This window comes from Loxodonta africana, chromosome 18, assembly GCF_030014295.1.
Source record: "Loxodonta africana isolate mLoxAfr1 chromosome 18, mLoxAfr1.hap2, whole genome shotgun sequence".
NCBI classification, from domain to species: domain Eukaryota; kingdom Metazoa; phylum Chordata; class Mammalia; order Proboscidea; family Elephantidae; genus Loxodonta; species Loxodonta africana.
Genome location: NC_087359.1, coordinates 61,388,835 through 61,400,595, shown reverse-complemented (window position 1 = coordinate 61,400,595; position 11,761 = coordinate 61,388,835). Strand labels below are relative to the sequence as shown.

General features: G+C 48.1%; 1 protein-coding gene across 1 annotated transcript in view; it reads left to right on the top strand.

Moving 5' to 3' along the window:
- The first annotated feature begins 10,338 nt into the window (after positions 1-10,338).
- SLC6A4 (solute carrier family 6 member 4) overlaps positions 10,339-11,761 on the top strand; it is a 52,966-nt gene continuing 51,543 nt past the window's right edge. Inside the window, exon 1 of the mRNA XM_003416785.4 lies at positions 10,339-10,607. The gene's annotated coding sequence lies outside the window, so the exon portion shown is untranslated. The remainder of the gene's footprint in view (positions 10,608-11,761) is intronic.

Below are 11,761 nucleotides of genomic sequence, written 5' to 3'. Positions count from 1 at the left end.
GAAAGTAGAGGGAAATAAAGATAGGCGCAGAAGTTAAACATAGGGCAGACTGACAAAGCCAAGAATGGGTTCTTTTAAAATGAAGCAAATGAACTGATCTTCGACGAGACTTACCAGGAAAAAAAGCAAGCACATGCATATAAAGATGCTGAAAAAAGAAAAACAAAACCCGTTGCCGTTGAGTCGATTCCGACGCACAGCCGCCCTAGGTGGCAGAATAGAAATGCCCTGTAGGGATTCCAGAGAGCACCTGGTGGGTTCTGATCAAGGAAAAACACACAAGTGCACACCCACACATATGCTGCAGGGACGAGGAAAAATAGAGGGTACAACTTTGTCTGAAGGGGTTTCTGTAGAGGACAGAAACCTACAAACTTGGGAAGAGCAGGCGAGGCAACAACACAATTTTTGAAGCTAAAAAGCTGATGGAGTTTTTATAAGATTGAGCAGAGCTGAGAAAGTGAATCCTGAACCACCTGTGGTAGGAAAGCCAGTGATAAGCAAACCATTTTTTATAGCACATTATCCCCCCAGAACCTCAGGTACCAAACCAAAAACCAAACCTGCTGCCGGCGAGTCGACTGCGACTCATAGCGACCCCATAGGGCAGAGTAGAACTGCCCCTAGAGCTTCCAAGGAGCGCCTGGTGGATTTGAACTGCTGACCCTTTTGGTTAGCAGCCGTAGCACTTAACCACTACTCCACCAGGGTTTCCGAAGCTCAGATACATAGTACCAAATAGCATTGCCCCTGTCATTGGGGGTAAAAGGGGGGTTGCTGAGCAGTTGCACAAGTCTGTTAGGGTCCCTACCTACTCCGAGCAGCAAGGTGACAACCCCCTACCCCACTCAGCAGATGAGAGATTTATTCTCTGGAGAGGACACCGTTTTATGGTCTGGAGGCCAGAAGCATAGCTGAGGGTGAAATTAGCGCAAGGAGATTAAGTAACCATTTACCTGTGTTCTCAATGTCCTTGGCCATACTGGGCTCGCAGAACTCTAGTGGCCGGGAGGTTGGAAGTCTTTTCTGGGGAATCTTGATTAGCACAAGAAGATCTATAGAACTATTTTATGGCATAAAAAACTATTTTTTTATGCCATAAAAGGATAGTAAAATAAAAAATTACAGGAAACCTTACTCATACATGCAAAAGTCCTAAGCAAAATACTAGAAACCAAACCCAGCAATGTACAAAAAAAGATAGTCTTTACAATGACGGCACGGGTTTTTTTTTTTATAACCAAATGTTTAATGAAAGCCATTTTTCAAATACAGTTAGCATCCAGTGGGGAGAAACAACAAAAGGTGAGTACATCATCTCTGCTAAAGATGAAGGGAAATGGGTTGAGGTCGGTTTTAGCCAGAGACCCAAATTGGAAGAACTTGTTAATATTTGGGTGACGGCTGAGCTAGGAAAGGGGAAGGTGGAAAATGGCCTGTCAGAGCTCTGGTGCGGTGTCACACAAGACAAAGTCTATGAGCTCTGAAAGGTCTTTACCGGCCCTGGGATTCTTCTGGAGCGTGTACAGTTACGCTGACCCTACATGCCAAGAAGCCAAAGCCTGATAGTGAGATGCGCCTTCAGGATGTGGTTGTGGGCCCAGCTGCTTGCACTGGTTGGTCCTCAAAGAGCAGCTTAATTCTAATTTGCGGTTGGCAGTGCTGGGTGCTTGCACTTTAAGCCCCTTTCTTTCAATTTTTGCTGACTGTGGCGATAGTCATTTGTTAAGCTGGATTTTTTTTTAAACTAATTCCAAATGAGCATTCTCATATTTAAGACAGCTCATTCCAAACGGTAGTTGCTTCTTGTGAAGCTGATTGTTCTTTCTTGGGGTCTGTGATACAAATTGGTGGAAAACTGGGATAAAGTGGCCACAGTGCTTTTACAGGTTACTGCAAAGGGAAAGCGGGACAGGGAAGGAGGGAGCATTGGATTCATACTTGCTGCAGTTACTTGGAAACGGGATTGTGTGAAGGTGAGAAGCCCTCCTGCACTCCTTTTTCTCGAATCCTTTAAATATTAATTGCTTTCTCTCCTGCTTACTCCTCTAGAGAAAAATCCAGTTCAATAGCAGATCTGGAAGTGGATGGAGTGGGCTCTGGAGCCATCACTCAGGCTACCCCATGGCAGCTTTTTTTTTTTTTTTTTTTCAATCAGCTGCTGTGCAGAAAGATAAAGCAGCTGAGGCAGGGCAGGAATTTGGTGGAAAGTACCAGAGTGTGCTTGACTTTGAGCGTGACCGCATCTCACCTGGCTACCCTGTAGGTTACCTAGTTCAAGAAGACGCCTAGTCCAGACTTCACCAAAACAGATAAGAAGTCGTTGAAGTTCTACTTGGTTGGTTACATTCAATGGCAGCGATACACAGCCTCCTCATCTGTGGCCCTGCCCACCTCTCCCGACTCAGCTCACTCTCTTCCCTTCTTGTTCCCCCTTCTCCAGCCAATGGGCCTCTGTTTTGTCCCTCAAATATACCAAGCTTATTCCTGCCTCCTTGCTGTTCCCTCTACCTAAAGCTCTCTCCCAGGTCCTTACATAGCTGGCTTGTCATTCACGTCATGGTTGCAGGGTCAAGGCTGTCCCTGATCGTCTCACCTAGTAGCCATCTTCCCCCTCCCCACTGTCTCTACCGTCTCTGCGCCTGTTACTCTGTATACTGTTCATGGGGTCTAGTTTCTTCACAGCACTAACCAGTTTCTGAAGTTATTTATTTAAATGTTTATTTCTATTTTCTCCAAAGTCAATACTCTCTGTCAATTCCCCAAGGGCAGGAACTTTGTCTTGCTCATCACTGTATCCTCAGTGCCTGGCTCATAGTAAATATTGGTTGGATGACTGATTGAAAATGCCATGTATTCTGACAGCTATGCTCAATTAAAAGTTTATACATAGACCTGAAGCCTGCTTCCTTATAACATGCTCAGTAGGAACAAGGAGAACAAGAACAAAGCCCCTTATGGATCTTCATATTTCATGGCTTAACATAAAGGTCTAGATTTCATGAAGATGGTAGGCATGAGGGGAACAGAAGAGGAAGAGAATAAAACCGCGAAGGGTTTACCTTACTTTTCTCACTGCTCGAATCCTCCTTGTTTCAGATCAGCCCAGCACAGTGGGAAGGGCAAGGCCTTTGGACTCAGATATTGTAACTTTGCCACTTGGGGTCTTTGTAAGAATGAACAAGTACCTTAACTTCTCTGGTTCCATATCACCTTCATTAAAAATGATTTTAAAATTTATTAAATATGAAAACTCCTAGCTTGAAAACAAGAGAAACTAGCTTATTTTTAATGACATTAAAAAATATTACAACCAAAGGATCTATATTGCATGTTAATGCCCTTGTTATTGTTGTTAGGTGCCAGCAAGTCGTTTTCGACTCATAGCTACCCCAGGTGACAGAGCAGAACTGCCCTATAGGGTTTTCTGGCCTGTAATCTTTATGGAAGCCGATTGCCAGGTCTCTTCTCCTACGGAGCTGCTGGGTGTGCTTGAACCTCTGGCCTTTTGGTCAGCAGCTGAGCTTAACTGTTTTCCCTTACCCATATGTTAAAAAAAAAAAAAGTAAGGACCAAAGCAAATGCATGTAATGTGTCTAGTACATGCTCAGTAAGCCGTATCTTTCATTGACACCCAGCTCTTGCTGAGCTTCTCCAGCGTGTCCAGTATTGTGCTGGGCCCTCTGGGAATCAAAGCAATTCCCCTCTCTCCAAAACGCTTACCATTTACTGGGGAAAATCAAATGTATCTATATGAACTCGTTGAAAAAGAAGGTGACTTTATATGAATGTAGACTTCCAGGAAATGGCATCGCAGTTGGGAAAGAGCTTGAAATCAGAGAAGGAAAAGAAATGCTGGCTAACTTCTAAGCACAGTGACCACAGACCACAAGAGTGAGGGTGATCAGCTTACCAAGAAGGAACCAAGGGAATCCACCTGATATGCAGAGGCATACGTCATCTTGAAGTCCATGGAGGGGAAGAGCCACAGAGAGAGCAGATGAAGGAAAACTGGAAGGAGGACGGCAGGACAGATGAAGAGCTTCAGGAGCAGAAAGCAGAGGACTCGAGTCCTAAAATAAGTCTGTCCCTCTTCACCTGGTCCTGGCTCACAGCATTCTTGCTAATAGAGAAAACATTTGCTTTTTCCTGCTCATTGTCATCGTTAGGTGCCTTCGAGTCGGTTCCGACTCATTGCGACCCTACGTACAACAGAACGAAACACTGCCCGGTCCTGCGCCATCCTCACAATTGTTGTTATGCTTGAGCCCGTTGCTGGAGCCACTATGTCAGTCTGTCTCGTTAAGGGCCTTCCTCTTTTTCCCTGAGAGTTCAACATACATATCAGCCTCTTAAAATCTCCCTCTCCTCCGCCGCCCCCCACCTGGCCCCGTTCTGTGCTTTGGTTTTTCCCCGTTTAACAATCTTGGGAACGTCCCCCAAATCAGCACATATACAACTGCCTCACTTTCCTTAACAGATGTGTGGCACTCCGTTGTTGGATATGCCACAATCTCCTTACCAGTCCCCAGGGCCCCGGTTCCTAACACACTAAGTCTCTTAAAAGGGCCCACCCTTGTCTTTCATCATCAGTACACCTGTTTGTGGAGCCTGCTATGTGCTCATGCAGTGCTAGGTGTTGAGATGAGGAGAGAGGCCGAGCCCTGTCCCTCGTCCCGGGAGCTGAGGTGCGAAGTGGCGATGGGCATTTAGAGAAAGAGCAAAGTGCTGGAACAGATCTGCATGTGCATGGGGCTGTGGGGGCCCCTCCTGGGACTCTGCTTCTCCTGGCTTCAACTTCAATGCCAAGTTGGAAGGAGAAAACAGCTGCCCTCCAGAACGTGGGGAAGGGGTGCTTATGGTCAGGGGAGGGAATCCTGTAGGAAGGAAATAAACAAAAACCCTGATTCAGAGACCTTACAGATAGAACATGGGATAGACTCAATACTTACAGAATCTGAGTAAGTCACTTACAGCCTGACTTCTCCTTCTGTGCAAATAACCTTTGAGCTGGGCCTTCCTACATCAGCTACACCCAGGTTTTTCCTCTTCAAAAAAAATTTTCCATGAAGTTTGAATATGCATTGAGCTAATTGTGGACTTCGACACTAATCAAACATTCAGTCATTTGAGTTAATTATTACTGTGTGTCTAGGTGGGGTGGGTGGAAGAGGCAGGGGCTGCTGTGAGGATTTCCAGAGTTAATTATGTGAAGCACTTATGTACGCGTGCCTGGCACATGAAAAGCAGTGTATTAGTCTTGGCTATTATTATTTGCCCAACAAATGCACCTGGGAGGATTTCGGGGACTATCTTAGTATAGGTTGGTGTGATAAGACTGCCTCTGTAACACTTGACTACGAGAAATGGAAATATGGGAGTTCAAATGAAGTGGGGGGCTGGGGAGGTGACATGGTTTGAAGGGGAAGGTTATATAGCAAAGGCAGGGCTCCTAAGGGGTGGGGGAGAATGGGGCCAGGAAAAGACAGTGACCAAAGCCAAAATTCACCTACTGCCAAATGTCCTCTGCCTTCCCTGGGGCAGACCCTGACCCAGCTTCCCCCTCCCTCATCCCCTCCTACGCCCCCATGCAGGCACCCTCCTGGCACTCCTAAAGGGGCTTTCCTTGGGCCTTGCTTGACCTGGAGAGGAGAAGTGAAGTCTGGATTGGGGTGGACCTGCCACAGGGTGACTGGGACAGCAAACCCTCCCCTGGAGTTGCTGTCCCCGAAGCATGGTCGGACATGAAGCCTGAGGTACCAAACTATGCCGCATCCCAGGAAAAACAAATGGGGTGGCTGTGGAAGGGACACGAAGACACTCTCAGGATGGGAAATACCATTGGCATTTTTCCAGGTCTGAGGAAGTGCCCACAGGAAGGGGCAGACCATGGTCTTCCATTTTTGTGTAAACAGAGCAGTAGTAGGACAGACGGATGGCACCAAGGGCTTCCTGAAGGAGCTTGCCCTGGCCTGGCTCCACAGTGGAACCGTTGCTGGACTCTGAGATTCCAAGGAAGTGTGTCTTCTTGTGGTGGTGGTGGTGGTGACAGTGTGTGTCTGTGTGCTATATAAAAACCCAGTGCCATCGAGTCAATTCCAACTCATAGCGACCCTACAGGACAGAGTAGAACTGCCCCATAGAGTTTCCAAGGAGCGCCTGGTGGATTCGAACTGCCGACCCTTTGGTTAGCAGCCGTAGCACTTAACTGCTACGCCACCAGGGTTTCCGTGTGCTATATAGGAAATGTAAAAATTCAAATGTGTTCTTTACATCTCAGAATGAAAGACTGTTTATTCTGCAGCCTCATAAAAAAATAAACCTGGGCTAGAGCTAGAGGAACAAAGAGGAATTATTGCTAAACCACGAGCCCCAACATGTCTCTTCTCCCATCACCCAGGTTCATGTCATCTTTGACATCTCCACTGTTTTACCGAGAAACCAAGCCAGTCACTAAGCTTTACAGGTTTCCGTTTTGGTTTCTGACTTCCATCTCTTCCCTCTCTGCCACCCTACCTCCCACCTGCACTCACTTCCTGTGGAACCCAGCTGCCTCAGCCAATCCCGTCCACCCCTCTCCGTCCCTCCAGCCCATGTTGGTCAGAACCCACTCCCTGAACCACAGCTTTCCCCCTGCCTCTCCCCTCACAGCTCTCTATGGCCTTCCATGTTCAGTACAACCCCTCTCCCTGGTGCCCAAGGTCTCCTAAAGGCAGGGGTTGTGTCTTCCACAGGGTCTAGTGCATAGTAGGCACTCAGGTTATGAAGGAGCTACAACGGAGGTGGACAGCTGGGAAGGGTGCCGGGCTGCCATTTCTTGGGTAGTGGATAATAAAGTCTGTCCCCCCTGAGTTGGAGGCGGGGGGGGGGCAGTCAAGTGAAGCTCCAGTGGCAGTGGGGTAGGGTGCCAGAACGGGGGATCTTCACAGGGAAAAGCCAGGACAGGACGGAACAGTTGTGGCAGTGACAATCAGAAGCAAGACGGGAGGGCTGGGTTCAGGGAATAGTGAGAGAGGCTGGGTTTGTTGAGGTGAAAGTGGGGATGGGGCTAAGTCCCCCCTTTGGAATGGCACTCGTGGGGGCTGGAGGAAGAGGCAACATGTGTTTTGTGCTGAATACGCCAAAGAGGCAGTGAGGAATGAGAGAAGGGTCCTCTCTGTGATTTTGTTTCTCTAATAGTGCCCCTCAGCCAGGGAGCAGGAAGGGAGGAAAGGGGCCAGGAGGTTGGTTTGAGGATGAAGAGTGGGGACAGGTTGGAAGCCTCCCTTGCACAGTGGGAGGGGCCACACGAGTATTATCCCCTTCAGTCCTGGGTGGTGCCCACCATTATTACCATTCCTATTTCACAGTCGGGAAACCCTGGTAGGTGGTGGTTAAGGGCTAGGGCTGCTAACCAAAAGTTTTCGCAGTTTGAATCCAGCCGGCGCTCCTTGGAAACCCTGTGGGGCAGTTCTACTCTGTCCTATAGGGTCGCTATAGGTCAGAAGTGACTGGAGGGCAAGGGGTTTGGGTTTCGGGTTTTTTTGTTTGTTTTTTGTTTTACAGAGGAGGGGCCCAAGGCTAGAGAGGTTAAGGAATTCGACCAAACCCACCAGCCAGTGCAGGGTCAGAGTCAGGATTTAACCCAGGTTCGAGTGACTCCCACGCTCTTTCTAGGACAGCTCCACACTGAGGAGGTCAGGACCTCAGAAGGAGACCCTGGGCAGTACCAGAGGGTGGTTGGCATGTCCAGGGAGGGGTAGATAGATATCAGAGTCTAGAAAAAAGGCCAGGAGTGTGAGGTCAAGTTCATGAGACTGCGGAATGGTGTTGAAGTCATGTTGAGACACCGTGGAGGGCAGACTGGGTGGAGGCAAGAGCCTTAGCCAATTCTAAACTGCTGCCCCCCGCAGCCCACCGCCTTTGTTCCCGCCTCCCAGCCCCTCTCTTCTCCTTCTGCCCCGTCACCCACCTCATAACCGAACCACACTCTTGTCCAGCCATTTGTTTATACAGGAGTCTCTGGATGTGCAAACGGTTAAATGCCCTCTGCCGCTAACCGAAAGATTGGAGATTTGAATCCACCCAGAGAAAGGCACGTGGGAAGAAAGTCCTCGTGAGCTACTTCCAGAGACTTAGCCACTGAAAACCTTGTGGAGACAGTTTTAACTATGACAACTCACCTGGGATCGCCAAGAATCGGAACTGACTGGACCGGCCACTGGTTTGGGATTTGTTTCTGTTTACACAACCCTTACATGTTAGTTTAAGAATGCCCTGCGGAACCTGGAATGCAACAGACAACCTTGTTAATCTGAAAGAAGGAGCCACCAGACATAGGCCCCTGTCACTCTGGGATTTAGCCTGAAGACTTAATTTTGCCGCGGTGAATGCAGGCTAGCTGCCCAAGGCGTCCGGGCCCTGAGAAGGGCTCCTTGCTCGCCTTGCAATCTGCACGCTGACTCTAGGTGGCGCCAAAACCTCAGACTGATTCCTCCGAGGTCCTGGAGCCGACGCCCTGGGACCGAGGAGTTGTACCCACTCAGCCCTTCCAGAAACCTTCCATCTCAGCCTAGCTGCTCGTTTGCTCAGCTCTTGGGGTTCAGTTACTCCGAACTCCAAGGGCAAATGGGCTGCAGCCTTTCCGGAGCTGCAGACCTGTACTTGCTATTTCTTCTTTTCCTTGTTCTGTGTGGTCCCTGACCTCCTTGTTGGAGACAGGTAAGTGGGTTGGCCTGCTCCCTCTCATGTCTGCCTCAGAGACGTCCCAACAAGTACTGCATCTGTCCTTAATATTTAAAAAAATTTACTGAAGCCCTTCCCGAAGCCCATCTTTCAGGCAAAGATTAGACAGGCCTATAAAACAAACAAAAACACACGTGAGGGACATGCTTCTTAGTTCAATCAAGCATAGGAGACCAAATGGGCAACACCTGCCCAAGAACAAAGACAGGAAGGGACAGAAAAAGGACACCGAAACCCGGGGTGGAAAGGGGGAGAGTGCTGACACGTTTCAGGAACTGCATCTAATGTCACAAAATAATTTGTGTATACATTTTTGAATGAGAACCTAATTGCACTGTAAACTTCCACCTAAAGCACAATAAAATTTAAAAAAAATTTTTAAAGATAACATTAAATTCATTTTTAAACATTTTTTAAAGTTATCAAATCAATGTATGCATGTGGTTCACACAATAGCCTCCTATGGAACTGCCTCGCACAGTTAAAATATTGTTAACTCATCCACTGATTCCAGCAAGATAGGCTAATTACATTTTTGCAGATCACTCCCTGTCGTGGATTGGATTGTGTCCCCCAAAAGTCTCAGTCAACTTAGCTGGGCCGCGAGTCCCAGTATTGTGTGATTGTCTGCCATTTTATGTACTTTCCCTATGTGCTGTAAACCCTATCACTAAAATGAAATGAGATGGATTAGTGGCAGTTGTATTTGATGAGATATACAAGATTAGGTTTCATCTTAAGCCAATCTCTTGAGATATAAAAGAGAGAAGCAAGCAGAGAGACAGGGGGACCTCATACCAACAAGAAAGCAGCACCAGGAGCAGGGCACAGCCTTTGGACCTGAGGTCCCTGTGCTGAGATGCTCCCAGACCAAGGAAGGACTGATGACAAGGACCTTCCTCCAGAGCCAACAGAGAGAAAAAGCCTTCTCCTGGAGCCAGCACCCTGGGTTTGAACTTCTGGCCTACTGGACTGTGAGAGAATAACTCTTTGTTAAAGCCATCACTTGTGGTATTTCTGTTACAGCAGCAGTAGATGATTAAGACACAACCCATGTTGTTTTGACACTGCTTTGAACTGTGGCTGGTTAACAAAATAAGGGGGGGGACCTCTTCAGTCATTCATTCTGTGAGTATTGATTGTGTGGCACTAGGTCAAGCACTGTCAGAAGCCTAGGATGGAGAAAAATTAGACAAGGTCCCTGTGGCTGAGCTCCCATTGTAGCGGTGGAGCCAGATAAATGCCTAATGGAATGCCAGGTGCTGTTAAGTCCTATGAAGAAAGATAAAGCAGGTTTCAGCATCAAGGTGACAGGTTGGTGTCTGTGTCAGGAAAGACAGCTCTGAGGAGGTAGTATTGAGCAGAAACCTGAATAAAATTTGAGGAGCAATTTGTGGGGGAATAAATATACCTCTTAGTTTTGGGGACCCCACCCCCACTCCATGCAAGATTAAAGAGCAGGGCAGGAAAGTTTAAATTCTTCGTGTGGGTGGGGGGAATGACCTTCACCCCCTACTCTGGGTGTCGCGCGCGAGGGCGGGGTAGGGGCGCCGCCCCCGGCCCAGCCTCCCTCCCCTACCGTGCAGCCCCTCCCAGCCTAACGCACCCAGGCGGCCACCCATCCACTCCAGGAGGAAAGCGGAGCCGCGGCCGCGGTGAAACATAAAGTTTATTCAGCTCAAAGTGACGCAAAGATTCTTAAAGAGCTCTTTGGCGGCGGGTATCTAGAGATCAGACCATGTGAGGGGCCAAGAGTACAAATACTGCCGCTCCGGCGCAAGCCGCGGCAGAGGCAGCGTCCGCACCCCGGTGCCTCGAGGGCGCGCGGGTCGCCGAGTCTCCGAGAGCTCCGGGAACCAGCCCTCCGGTCTCCTTCCCGGCAGGTGGGTCCATTTTTCTTTGTTGCTGCTAATCCACACTTCTTTACAGAACTTCATGCCGTGGGCGGTCTGCAGGGGACCTGTCAGCCCGGCTCTGATTAAGCCAAGCCACTGGAGCTGTCTGCGCTTCCCGGCGGCGCGTTCCTGTCTCCTGCAACTCTGTAGTAAGTGTTGACAGCTTATGGGCCAGTGGGAAAAGATGAAAGTTGAGTGAAGAAGGGGATTCTTGAAGGCTCTGGAGGGCGTCTTTTCTCTGGCACCGGAGGCTTTGTGATGTCTTAAAACCTTGCCGAGATGATCCTAAACCTAGTGCTGTTTCTGCGCTTTAGGAAGTTGATTTCATTTCAACCCTTGTTTTCTGTGTTACCTTTGCTTGTGCAATTCCGTGCAGGTGGCTTTATGCAAAGGCAGTTAGTTCTGCGGGAGAGTTGTGTTTGACATAAACGCTCAAATTGTCTAGAGAAATCTCCGAGCGACCCTTATTTGGGACGAGTTCCCGAGCGCGCTTGAGTTGTTTTCACCGGCAGAGATGTTGGGCGCTCAGACTGGTCACAGGCCATTCAGAATTTATGTGAAACTCTGACTCCTTTGGGCTGGTTTGTATGGTTGAAGTGCATAACCATCAATTGCGTGAAACAAGGTGTACATTCAATTTTGTTTTTGAAAAAGCCAAAGAACACTAAGGAGGGGTTTTCCTGGGTCTTTTGCATATTGAATTGTTTCTTTTCCAGTTGGAGTTCTAAAAGAGAGAGGGGTAGAATTTCTCAGAGTCAGACATTTCCAAGTCTTGTGTGTATGTATTTTTATGATCAATTTTGTCCAGAAAAATGAACCAGGTCAATGGATTATTTATGAGTCTGCTAGCTCTCATCATAGTATGAAGAGATCAAATATTTAATGTGTTTTGCCTTCAGTTACATAGGGAAAATGTCTAAGAAAGCAACATTGGAATTTGAGTTTCATGAAAGGGAGAAGAGCTATGGGAGGCATTAGTGTTTGGGGTTTTAGGGGTGGAGGGCAATATGCAGCTTTGACTCTTGGTCCAATTATTAGCTTTTATGTGGGGCCATGGATACCCAAAGGTCCAAGTTTCCTACCATAGACTCTGGGCTAGGAGTGGCTGTTTGCAGCACGGATGAGAGGCAGGCTTTTATAGG